Raw genomic sequence first — 12,058 nt, forward strand, 5'->3', positions numbered from 1 at the left:
GTGTGTGTGTGTGTGTGTGTGTGTGTGTGTGTGTGTGTGTGTGTGTGTGTGTGTGTGTGATTTAAATAAACATGGACTTGAAAGCACAGAGCAAGTTAGAACTAACAAGAAAGAGATCATGCCCTTAGTCACATGCCCTAGGGCCATATGGGAGCTTTGGGAGGGAAGTGGACTTTTTAATTATTATTATTTTTTTTTTTTGGAGACTGAAAAAGAACCTCTTTGAACTTCAGGGTGATAGAATAGTAACAAGGCTACATGGGGCCAGCCTGCAGCAAAATGGGAAGTAGGTGGAATCTAGTTTCTGAGCTTCTCTGTTCTGTGCTGTGTTAGTAGAAGACCCCCCCACACACACACACCCCATATCCCTGGGGGTAACAAGACCTCAGAAGGTCCCTCCCTATTCCCTACTCATTTGATAGAACTAGCTGGCTGGAATAATGAAAGGATATCTTTCTTATCAATTATCTATCTATCATCTATCTATCTATCTATCTATCTATCTATCTATCTATCTATCTATCTATCTATCTATAGCTAACTATGGCTCAGTGGATAGAATGCTGGCCCTAGATGAGGAGACCTAAGTTCAAATCTGGGCTCAAACACTTAATAGCTATGTGACTCTGAGCAAGTCACTTAACCCTGCTTGCCTCAGTTTCCTCATCTGTAAAATGAGCTGGAGAAGGAAATGGCAAACCACTCTAGTATCTTTGCCAAGAAAACCCTAAATGGGGTCATGAAGAGCTGGACACAACTGAAATGACTGAACAACAAAACAACTATGTGCAAAGGACAGGCAATAACAAAGACGAAAAATACCAGAAGGCAGTAGTCAATAGGCATAGCAGTAGATATGGTTCTTAAGTCAAAGGCCCAAGTTTCAAATCCCTGTTCTTCATTCTGCTGCGTGACCTTGGACTTTACCTTTGTGGGATACAGATTCCTCATCTGTAAAATGGGAATAATAATAGTACCCACCTCTTAGGGTTGTTGTGAGGATGAAATGAGATAATAACTGTAGAGTGCTTAGCAGTAAGTGCTACAAAAATGTTAGCTATTATTATTATTAATAATAATAATATGTACCTTATGTGCTACTGATGCTAAGATCATGGGATTAAGGGATAGAAGGAATTCTTTTTTTTACTGCTTCTCTCATCCTCTTTTTTTCTTAAATAAATGATGAAACCAAGGCCAGAGAAGCTGAATGCTTTGCCTAAGGTCACAGAGGAAGAAATAGAGCCAGAATTCAAACCCAGGGCATCTGACATCAAGTCTACTGTTTCATCTACTAAGTTCTACTATGGCCAACTGATTACTAGAAAGTCAGGAGCATTTCATGTCAGACAAAGAAATGACATTTCTTTTCTGTGTTTCTCACCATTTTCCTAGGTGCTAGAGATGAATGAGTTGTAAGCTTCAGGCCAGAGGACGAAGAATGAACTGCTCATTTCTTTGTCCCATGCTCCTATTTCTAAGACTTTGAACCATAGAAGGTAAAGAGATTATCTTTCCAAGACAATATAAAGTTAAAAGGGGCATTAGTGATCTGTTCTCTTCATTTTACAGATGAGGAAACTGACACTTGGGGAACTCATTTGACTTACTTAAGGTCACACAAATAAGAAGTAGCAAAGTGAGGAGGATTTCAATTGTGTTCCATTAATTCAAAATTTCGCAATCTTTCCAGCACACCACATTGCCTCTCCTGAGAGGGAGCTAGACAAACTACTTGGAGAGTTAGCCTAGAAGAATTGACTGGTAGAGTGTTGGACTTGGGGTCAAGAAGATCTTGGTTCCAATAGTCACTTGGGCCATTATCTCTATTTCCTCCCTACCACAACCTTGTATCCCACCCTGGAACCACTCTGGGCTCTGATGGGCCAACTTTGGCCTTATTTTGCTTGGGTTTAGGCCTTCGGGGAACTTCTAGGACATTTTCACTCCATGTCTTCCATGTTACCCATCTATCCCCTCTCTTTCAAGTTCTACTATAATACTTATCAGAGCATAGTGGGGGAGGAAGAATGGAGGAAGAGGAAGGGAATAAGCATTCATAAAGCACCTATTAGGAGCCAGGCACTGTGGGCTTTTTACCAATACAAACAACAACCTTGTGAGATAGGTGCTAATATTACCCCCATTTTATAGTTGAAGAAACTGAGGCAAACAGAAGTTAAATGACTTACCCTGAGTTACAGAGCTAGTAAAGTATATAAGGCTGGATTTGAACTCAGGTCTTTGTGATTTGAGAGAGACCCAGTGCTCTGTTGACTGTGCCACCAGCTGCCTTACATAATAAATTCCAACTGGAACATAGTTAAGTATTTAATAAATATTCTATCTACCTAATCAGCTGTATGGTCCTCGGCAAGTCACAACCTCTCTCAATATCCTCATCTGTAAAATGGGGATAATAATATCTGTAGAACTTACCTTACAGGAGTGTCCTGAGCTTCAGATGAGCTAATGTATAGCTGATGTATAGAAAGCCTTTGCAAATGTTAAAGTGTGACAAAATGTCAATTATGATTGGTATGAGAAGGGTTGGTTATTATAGACTTCCAGTAACGTGGGGGTGGGAGGATGAGGCTAGGCCCTAGCCATGAGGGCCTATTGGCTTGAGGCACATTACTAGTGGGCTTATGAGATAATCTAGTTCTGGTTCTGTACCCATTTTTCCCTCAAGATTCCTTTTCAAGGGGCTCCTTTCTCCCCAGATGTTCAGGACCCCTCTGGCTTTTCTTTTCCCATCGCTAACCAAACTCTGGTCTCAGATCCCATCACTCTCTGAGTCAGTAACTGATAACAGCTGAAAGCATATGGCCTCCCTTCCCCTGACCCTTTCTCTTCCCACCCCAGGGGAGATTCATATCTTAAAAAGAGATCAAAGTCTCAGTTTTAGGCATGTAGCTCCCTATCTTGGCATTTAAAGTCTGGCTCCTACCAACTGGAGACATCCTTCAGGCATTCAATCTCTCAATCAAACTAGCCTCTTCTTGGAACTCTACATGGCATCTCCTAGCTCCATACCTTTGCACAGGTTGCCCCCTTAGGCCTAGAATTCACCTCACCTCTTCAAGTCCCCAGCTTCATGATTCAGTTGGAGTCTCCCATCCTCCATGATCTCCCTAACTATGAATGTTTTCTCCCTCCTGGAATTATTGTGTGTTTATTGACTCATCTATTTACATGTTGTATCTCTAGCCTCTAGAGAAGAAAATGGCGAACCACTCCAGTCTCTTTGCCAAGAAAACCCCAAGGACAGTACTGGCCTGCTATGGTCCACCAGGTCACAAAGAGTCAGACACTTGAACCACCAAACAATAAATTTCTAGCCTACTCCCACTCCAGAGTGTCAATTCTTTGAAGGCAAGGACTGTTTTTTTCATTTAGTTTTCTATAGTTACCACAAACAGCTAGGATAGTGGATACAAGACATAGGATACAATGGAGATTGTGAGGGACTTAGAGTCAGGAAGACCTAAGTTCAAGTTCTACCTCAGACACTTAACTAGCTGTGTAATCTGAGCAAATCACTTAACCTTTGTCTGCCTCAGTTTTCTCATTGGTAAAACAGAGATAATAATAACACCTATCACACAGGGTTATTGTAAGAACTATATGAATTAACAAATCAAAGTTTTGCTAACCTTAAAGTGCTATATAAATACTAACTATTATTAACAGGAGGTCCTTAATTCTGGTTGCATTGAATTTTGATGTTGAATGAAATTCTAATTTAGACATTGGAGATCTGGGATGGAAGGATTTGGGGGGGGGGGGAAACGCTGTATTTTATAGCACTTCCAAAATTATACCCTGTATGAGCAGTGGCCTACTCTGCCTATGTTTAAGTCCAGCCCCATTGTAGCAATAATGCATTGTACTCTTTGTTCAATACAATAACAAATTGTCCTTCAAATACCACAATTGTGTTTCTGGAGCCACAGTCAGTTAGGCGTGCCCTCTGAATTGTTTTTTCAGCAGCAGGAATGGATGGCTTGGAGCCATCCTTCTCCCCTCCTCCCACTTGCCCCATCCCTCTGGCAGTCAGGGCCCGGTATCTGCAAGGGCATCAGAGGCAGAGCCTGTGACTGCTAACAGGCCCACCCTGGCTCCCAGCCGTGACCTCAGAGTCATTAATGTGGAGGTTTGTTATCCACTAACCTCAGTAGCAACACAGGTTGTGCAACACAGACACATGCAGGCATGTGGGCATGATCTTATTGTTCCTGGTATCAGCAAGGCTGTATGCACACCCTTAAACTGAGGGTTCAGATTCCAGAAGTGCAGGAGCCTTTCTGAGCAGACACAGCAACATGCCACCATTAGAGGACATTGGGGCTCACTGGGGCTGAGGATTCTTGAGAAAATAAACCTGTCTTCTTAACTCTTCTTTTTAAGCCTCCCCAAGAATTCACAGGTGAGGTAGCTTCCACTTGTCTTTCAAGATCCTAATTAGTGTCTCTATCAGTCTTTTGGCTTTTATATTTTAATTCCTGGCTGCTTTCTTCATTAGCTAATGTCTCTTAGCATACCTAAATGGAAGTCAAGTCATGAAGCATTTATTAAGGACCTACTGTGTGTCAGGCTCTGTGGATACAAATAAAGGCAAAGACCTCGCAAGGGGATCACATCTGATGAAGGAGACAACATGAAAATGACTGTATAATAGAGATATGCGCAGGGTAAATTGGATATAATGATAGCTAACTAGTAGTTATATGGTGCTTTAAGGTGTACAAAGTATTTCATAAATACTATCTCATTTGATCTTCACAACAAGCCTGGGAGGCAGGTGCTATTATTATCCCCATTTTACTGATGGGGAAACTGAGATGGAGAGAGATTAAATGACTGGCTCAGGTTCACATAGCTAGTAAATGTCCGAGACCAGATGTAAAGTGTGCTTGAATATACCAACCATGAAAATTCTGCTTCTTCCAGCACTTATGGACTAGTTAAAGGCAAATCCAATGTGCAAGAGGTTGGTGCCCTTCTCAGGCCTATTGACTATCTTCATAGCCCAGGCACTCAGATTTCCTTACTCTGCTAACATCATTAGCCTGAGAATGTAACGCTGGACACAAACAGTATTCTAACTGCTGATCTTCAATAGATATTAGTTGTGGCTTTTGCTTAACCTAACATTAAGAAAACATACAGTAGGCACATAATAAATACTTTTTTCTTACTAACTGAGAGGCATCTGTCAGTCAGTATGATGTGTTCATTTATAGAACTTCTTTGGAGTAAATAGAATTGGGATATACCTTAGTCAGGTTTTCCCATTTAGATATGTCCTACAGAGCTTAGAGTAGATTCACACAAACTCACACTTACAGGTACAGATTCAGGTACTACTATACAAGCATAGGTACAATAAGTGATTTTGCAGCTACTTGGTGCAGTGGATAGAGCTCTGGGCCTGGAATCAGGAAGACCTGAATTCAAGTCTGGCCTCAGACATTTACTAGCTGTCTGACCCTGGGCAAGTCATAAACTGTTTGCCTTAGTTTCCTCATCTATAAAATGGGGATATTAATAGCATCTACCTCCCAGGGTTGCTGTGAGGGAATAATAATAAAGCACTTAGCACAGTGCCTGGCACATAGTAAGTGCTATATAAATGTCAGCTATTATTATTATTATGGACAATTTTAATAATATTCACAAACAACAATAATAGCTAACATTATCATGAATGATTATCAGTTATCACATTATTCATAAGTAATAATAGTAGCTAACATTTACAAAGCATTTACTGTGTTCCAAGCAATGTGCTAAGTGCTTTACAATGATTATCTCATTTGATCCTCACAACAACCCTGGGAGAAAGGTGTTATTATTATCCCCATTTTACAGAGGAGGAAACTGAGGCAAACACAGGTTAAGTGATTTGCCCAGGGTCAGATAGTTAATTTCTCAGGCCACATTTGAACCGGAGGATTCTGAATTCCAGGTCCAGAGCTCTATCTACTTTGACAACTACCTGACTCTTTATAATGAACCACTAATAATCTTTACATAGTCATTTGCTTATGGCATTAGCTGTATGGTGTAGAGGGGAAGACCACCTGATTGGAAGTCAGTAGACCTGCTTCCTGGCTTTGATCCTGCCACTAACTAGCTATGTAACATTGGGCACATCACTTCCTCTCTTGTGATTTCGTTTCCTCCTATCTGTGCAATGGAAATATAAAGAAGTCTTTATATTTTATTAATCCTTTAGGAGGTGTAAAAAAAAAAAGTTCCACCATTAATTTGATGAGATTATAGGGCAGCTTTGTTTTTTGGCTCTAGAGAATCAGCCCCCTCTACTCCTGAAGGTTTTTAAAATTCAAGAGTGGGTTCTAAGTAATCAGAATTATCTCTGGGAGTTAATTGAGGGGGAGTTAGGCCTCCTATCAGGAGGCAAGCTGGAAAGACGACCAGGCCAGGTGTCCAGTGGAGTGGCCTGACCGGCGGAGATGCTTTACATGGAGGAGCAGTGTGGACAATATGGCAAGAAAAGACATTGAGGTCCTACAATACAAGAGCTGTGAATTACTTTGGCTACATATGTTCTCTACATGTGTGTTTCTTTCACTAGCGTACTCTATATGGACCCACTCTTCCCATCACCACCATGTGTATTTGTGGGAGAGGGTCATAGGGTTTTTGGGGGAAATTTTTTGTTACCACTGTTTTATGCTATACCATTAAAGCAAATACCTTTGCTTTGAATTTACTGTATCAACTGGCTAACTGTTGAAGGTAAACTCATCTATGGGGGCTCATGAGCTATAGCTTTAGGGCCCATAGAAAGTCTTAAACCTTAAACCTTCCCAATCAATCTGAGTGCAAGTGGGAAGGGAGGGAGCTCCACAGGAGACATTATAATTTGAATAAGTTTTATTGATGCTTTTCGGTTTTTCACCAGCCATTTTGAGAAATAACTCTCTCTCTTTGAAACAGAAACTTCTAACTTCCTTTAGAGCCAAGGGAAATGGTTAAACAAAAAAATACCCAATACAGGTATTAGGTCTAACAATATATACAACATTTGAGTAGACAGTCCCCTGTCTCTTTGCTGAGTGGAGGAAGGTATGTTTCATTATTTGATGTCTTTTCTTCTTCTTTTACATGTAGAAATCAGACTGGAGGATCTCTAAGATCACTTTCAGCTGTGACATCCTATGATTCCAGTTGGGGAGGTATGATAATGTATTGGAAAGAAAATTGCATTTATTGTTACAGGATCTGGGTTTGAATCCAGACTCTTCCACATACAGTCTCTGTGACCTTGGGTGAATCCCATCTCTGATCTGAATTTGAGTTTCTTTGAGAAGAAAAGGTTAGACGAGATGATCTCTAAGGTTCCTTCCTGTTCTGACATTCCGTGGTGCTAACTTGGGAGGCAGTGCTATAAGTCCAGCACTTGAAGTCAGAGAATTGAGGTTGAAATTCCAGCTCAGCCACTTCCTACCTGTGGCCTCGGGCAATTGCTTAATCTCTCTAGGTCTGAGTTTCTTCATTTGTAAAAAGATTGGAGGAGCTGAGCTCTAAGGAACCATTCAACTCCAACATTCTATGATAATAGTTCTAAGCTTTGATGGCACTAGCTTCTGAACCTGGAAGTGTGACTGAAATGCTATCCCAATACTTAAGAATGCGTTGAAATTTTTCTTTTAGGATCCCCACTGCCCCCTTTTCCTCAGCTTCTCAAAATAGGTATAATTCCTGAAACTGATTTAGGTTTTAGTGATTGAATGCTTCTCCTTCCTGGGGGGATTTGCATTTAAAAACAAAATATTCACTTAGCATTCTTAGTTCAAAGAGAGGAAATTGATAGAATATCAAACATCCATGGGAGAGATATATTGAGACCCCAATTGTTAGCCTAAATCCATTTGAACAACATCATAGAGAGGGCATCTTGTTTTGTCTCTATAAAGCTGAACTTACCCACATTTATCTAATTAGATTTGAACTGCAAGATGGTCTCTATGGTGATGAAGTTTCATTAATTTAGCTTTTTTTCCCAATGGAGGCAGTACCTTTGCCCTGAAGTACTAGGAGTCCCTTCTTACCATATCTCTAGCACAAGCCACCCTGGCTCTGAGCAGTGTCTGGTATTGGAGACGGATTTATCTGCTAAGTGGACCATAGACTAAAGCCTCAATATAATGATTCAGTCCAGAAATCCCAAAATAGGCAACCCTGAGTGAAATCAATCGAGTGGCATAGTGGAAATAGACTGGATTGAAGGGTTGTCCTTGAAGACAGGTGAAACTTCTTCTTCTTGGCCCCAGAGGATAGCACTAGTGGTAGGCTGTCCTGGTGAAAATTAAAGAGAAATAGACTTCTATTTAACATAAAGAAAAGCCCCACACTGAAGCTGCCCAAAAAGGAGGGGGATGTTTTCAAAAGTAATGAGCTCCCTGTCAATGGAAATATATAAGCAGGGGTTGGATAATCACCTAGCCGGAAGGTTATAAATGTGGTCTTTTGGTAAGGATCGGACTAGTTCACCTCTGCCCAGCTAGTTCACCTTGCAAGGAACTTGGGTTCTCTTCATTGCTCTGCCTTTAAATTACATGTGCCATTTAGCAAGCTAATTCACATTTTAGGGCCTCAGTTTCCTCCTCTGTAAAATGAAGCTCAGAAATTCCTAAAGCGCCTTCAAACTTTAACTTCTAAGAATATATATATATGTATGTATATATATATGCATATGTATATAGAAATACACACACACACACACACATACACACACATATATGCTGTGTATCCACATCCACTTTGTATCCTCCCCTGATAGCAGGGGAGTAGATACTGTTATGGTAGCAAGGACTGTTTCATTTTTTGTCTCCATTATCCCTAACTCCTAGCAGCTTATTGACTGATTCATTCAATGTCCAGTCCTGCTCTGAGTAATGTAAGGGATGTGAGAAAAGGGGAAGACAGAGTTAATGCTGCCCACAAACTTATAATACAGTTGGGGTAAACAAGGCTTGGGCACACAAAACAGAGAACCAAGATCGAGGATCTTGTGTGGTATAGAATGGAGAGATGACTAGATCGTGTGGGTATTAGAATGTGATAATAGAATCAGAGCTCTTAGCCTGTCTCCAGGAATAATCTGCTCTTACCTTTCTCCGAGTAAATTATTATCATTATTCTAGTTTTGTTTTGTTTTTTAATTTGGTTAGGCAATGGGGTTAAGTGACTTGCCCAGGGTCACACAGCTAGTAAGTGTTATGTGTCTGAGGCCCGATTTGAACTCAGGTTCTCCTGAATTCAAGTGCTCTATTCACTGTGCCACCTAGCTGCCCTATTATTCTAGTTTTACAGATAGGGCAACTGGGACCCAGAAGACTTCCCCAAGATCACGGGATTATAGATCAAAGGGTCTTCAGAGGCCAGCTGATCTAACCTCTTCATTCTACAGAGGAGGAAACTGAGGCACAAGGCATTTTAGTGACTTGTGAAAAGTCACACAAGTAACTTCAGGGGAAGGATCTGAACCCAAATTCTCTGGCTCCAGAGTCAAGATAATTTCCACTACACCGTATTGTCTCCTGTCTCCTATCAGAGTGTGTAGTTGAGTTTAGTGAAAGAAGAGGGATGAGCTGGGAATCTGAAGGCAGGCTGGACTTTGTATAGAACAGGATATGACTCATGGCCTTGGAGCAAGTGAAGAGCCCCCTCACAGGGCATCTGACTTCCTGGGTTGGAGCCTGAAGTGTTCTCAGTTGTCCCTCAGGAGATTTCTCACAGTAGTGGGAAGCCCTGCCCCTAACCAAGGTGCCTGGCTTGTGGTTAGAATGAAAAGTTTACTCAGATCTGGGTCAGGAACTACGGTAGGTCACACCACAATAGGAGGGCTTAGTATTGTGCTCAGGTCTAACAAGTCTCTACAGGAGGATTTTGGCTGTGGTTTGGAGGTTGGGTTGTTATTGCTGGAAATCAGTGGGTAGAGACAAAAGAGTGAACTGCTTGGGGAGATAGCTTTGGACCCCCAGAGAAGGAAAGGTATAACCTTTGGGTCATGAATGGGGAAATAAATGGGGAAATGGGAATGGGGAAATGAATGAATCTGGCCTTTTTCCTCCCAGTACTGAAGCACTAGTTTAAGCCTGCTAACTGAGGAGACTATGTTTCCCCTTTTCATAAAATGGCAGCTAGTCAGGTAGGTGGCAAAGTAGGTGGAACTCTGGACTGGGACTCAGGCAGACTGTTCAAATCCTCCTTCACATATTTAGGAGCTGTGTGACGCTGAGAAAAATCACTTAACCTTTCCCAGCCTGAGTTTTCTTATCTGCAAAGTGGGGATAATGATAGCACCTACCTCACAGGGTTATTATGAAGATCAAATGTTGTTGTTGTTCGAACACGTCAAATGCTTTGCAAACTTTAAAATTTGATAAAATGCTAGCTATCATCATCATCATTATCATAATGAAATGAAGAGGTAGAAAAGCACATTGACTCTGGAGGCAGTGGCCTGGCCTTCAAATCGCTCAAATTTTAACCCAAGTCATCTTGGGAAAGCCAACAGGTCTCAGTTTCCTGATGTGCAAAATTCCTGGATTAATTGGCCTCTGAGGGCCTCCCAGCTCTAGTTCCATGATTTTATGAATTCTAAAGTTATTTCTTCTTTTAAATCCTATGGTACTATGGTATCTTTGGGTGGATGCAGCATGGATTCCAGTTTAATTTCAGCTGGAGATTCAGAGCACAGATTTTCCCCAGGAATCTGCTTGGGCCCTGTCTCCTCAGTTTTCTCATGTATAAAATGAGAAGATTGAACTCCAAGGTCTCTTCCAACTCAAAGTCCCAAGATTCCTGATCCATGGTTTCAAATGAGTTGAAAATCCAATTTGGGGGGGGGGGATGGAAGAAGAGAGGCAGAGGCAGCTGCCATCACTTTCCCCATCTCATTTGGTCCTTATGATAATTCTGTGTAGGCTTTGGAGCCAGAGGAACTGGATTCAGATCCTACTTTAGCATCTTTCAACTAGTTAATCTCCGTGTATTGTTATGCCCATTTTATATCAGAAGGAACTGAGGCCCAGGGAAGTGGAGGCCACTTGCCCAAGGTCACCCAGGAGCAGAGATTGGATTACAACTCAGGTCTCTAGAATACTTGGGTTGTAATACACACTGCACTGCAAACAAGGATAGCATTGTCCCCACACCTTATCAGGGAGAGTGTCACCTGGGGATAAATGTCAAATGACAAGCATGTGAAAGGCAGCTCTCCTCCCTCCCCCACTCCCACCCCCATTGTGAGTTTGGAAATGAGAAGCATCTCAAGAAATAACTAAGGAGGGAGGCAGGAAGAAAAGGAGGATCACCACTGGGAGAGGCGATCAACAATACCATCATCTTATTAGCAGCTCAATTTAAAGGAGTTAATAGACATCTGAAATTTTCCAAGGAAAGGCAATTATGCAACTCAGTCAGAGCCTGCACACAGGGTCTGCAGGGACCAACAGATATATCAGGGTGTCATCAGCCTCCCTGCAACGCAGGAGACCTTGAGCAGGAATAACATTGCCCAGAGGAAGCTTGTAAATGCAAAACAAAATTGGCCCTTCTCCAGACAGCTCCCTGGGGGAGCCTCAGAAGCAATCCTCCCAGCACTCCTGAAGCCTCGCCCACCCCCTGCCCCTGAGAAAGCTGTCAGGAAAGAGTGCAGGGGGAGGGGGAGGGAGGCGTTGTTGTCAGGGAAGCCAGTCTCTCCCTCTCACCAACACCCCCCCTCCTCAGCCTTTCCTTTGGGGCTGTCTCCCGCTGACACCAGCCCAATTACAGCTGCCCTTCTGATACATTTGCAAACAAAACAGAGTGTACAGGATGAACGGGGCAGTCCCTGTGACAGGCATCAGTTGGCCTATGTTAAGTTTCCACCTGGGGCTCGAACAGTCTTTGCCCTCCCTCAAGCCCTCACCTAGGTCTCCAGCCCGCCCAGCTGAAAGCAGCAGTAGCAGCCGCAGCGGCTGCGGCGGCGGCAACAGCAGCAGCAGCAGCGGCGGCAGCAGCAGCAGCAGCGGCGGCAGCA

This window comes from Vombatus ursinus, unplaced genomic scaffold (assembly GCF_900497805.2).
Source record: "Vombatus ursinus unplaced genomic scaffold, bare-nosed wombat genome assembly UNPS02009205.1, whole genome shotgun sequence".
NCBI lineage: Eukaryota > Metazoa > Chordata > Mammalia > Diprotodontia > Vombatidae > Vombatus > Vombatus ursinus.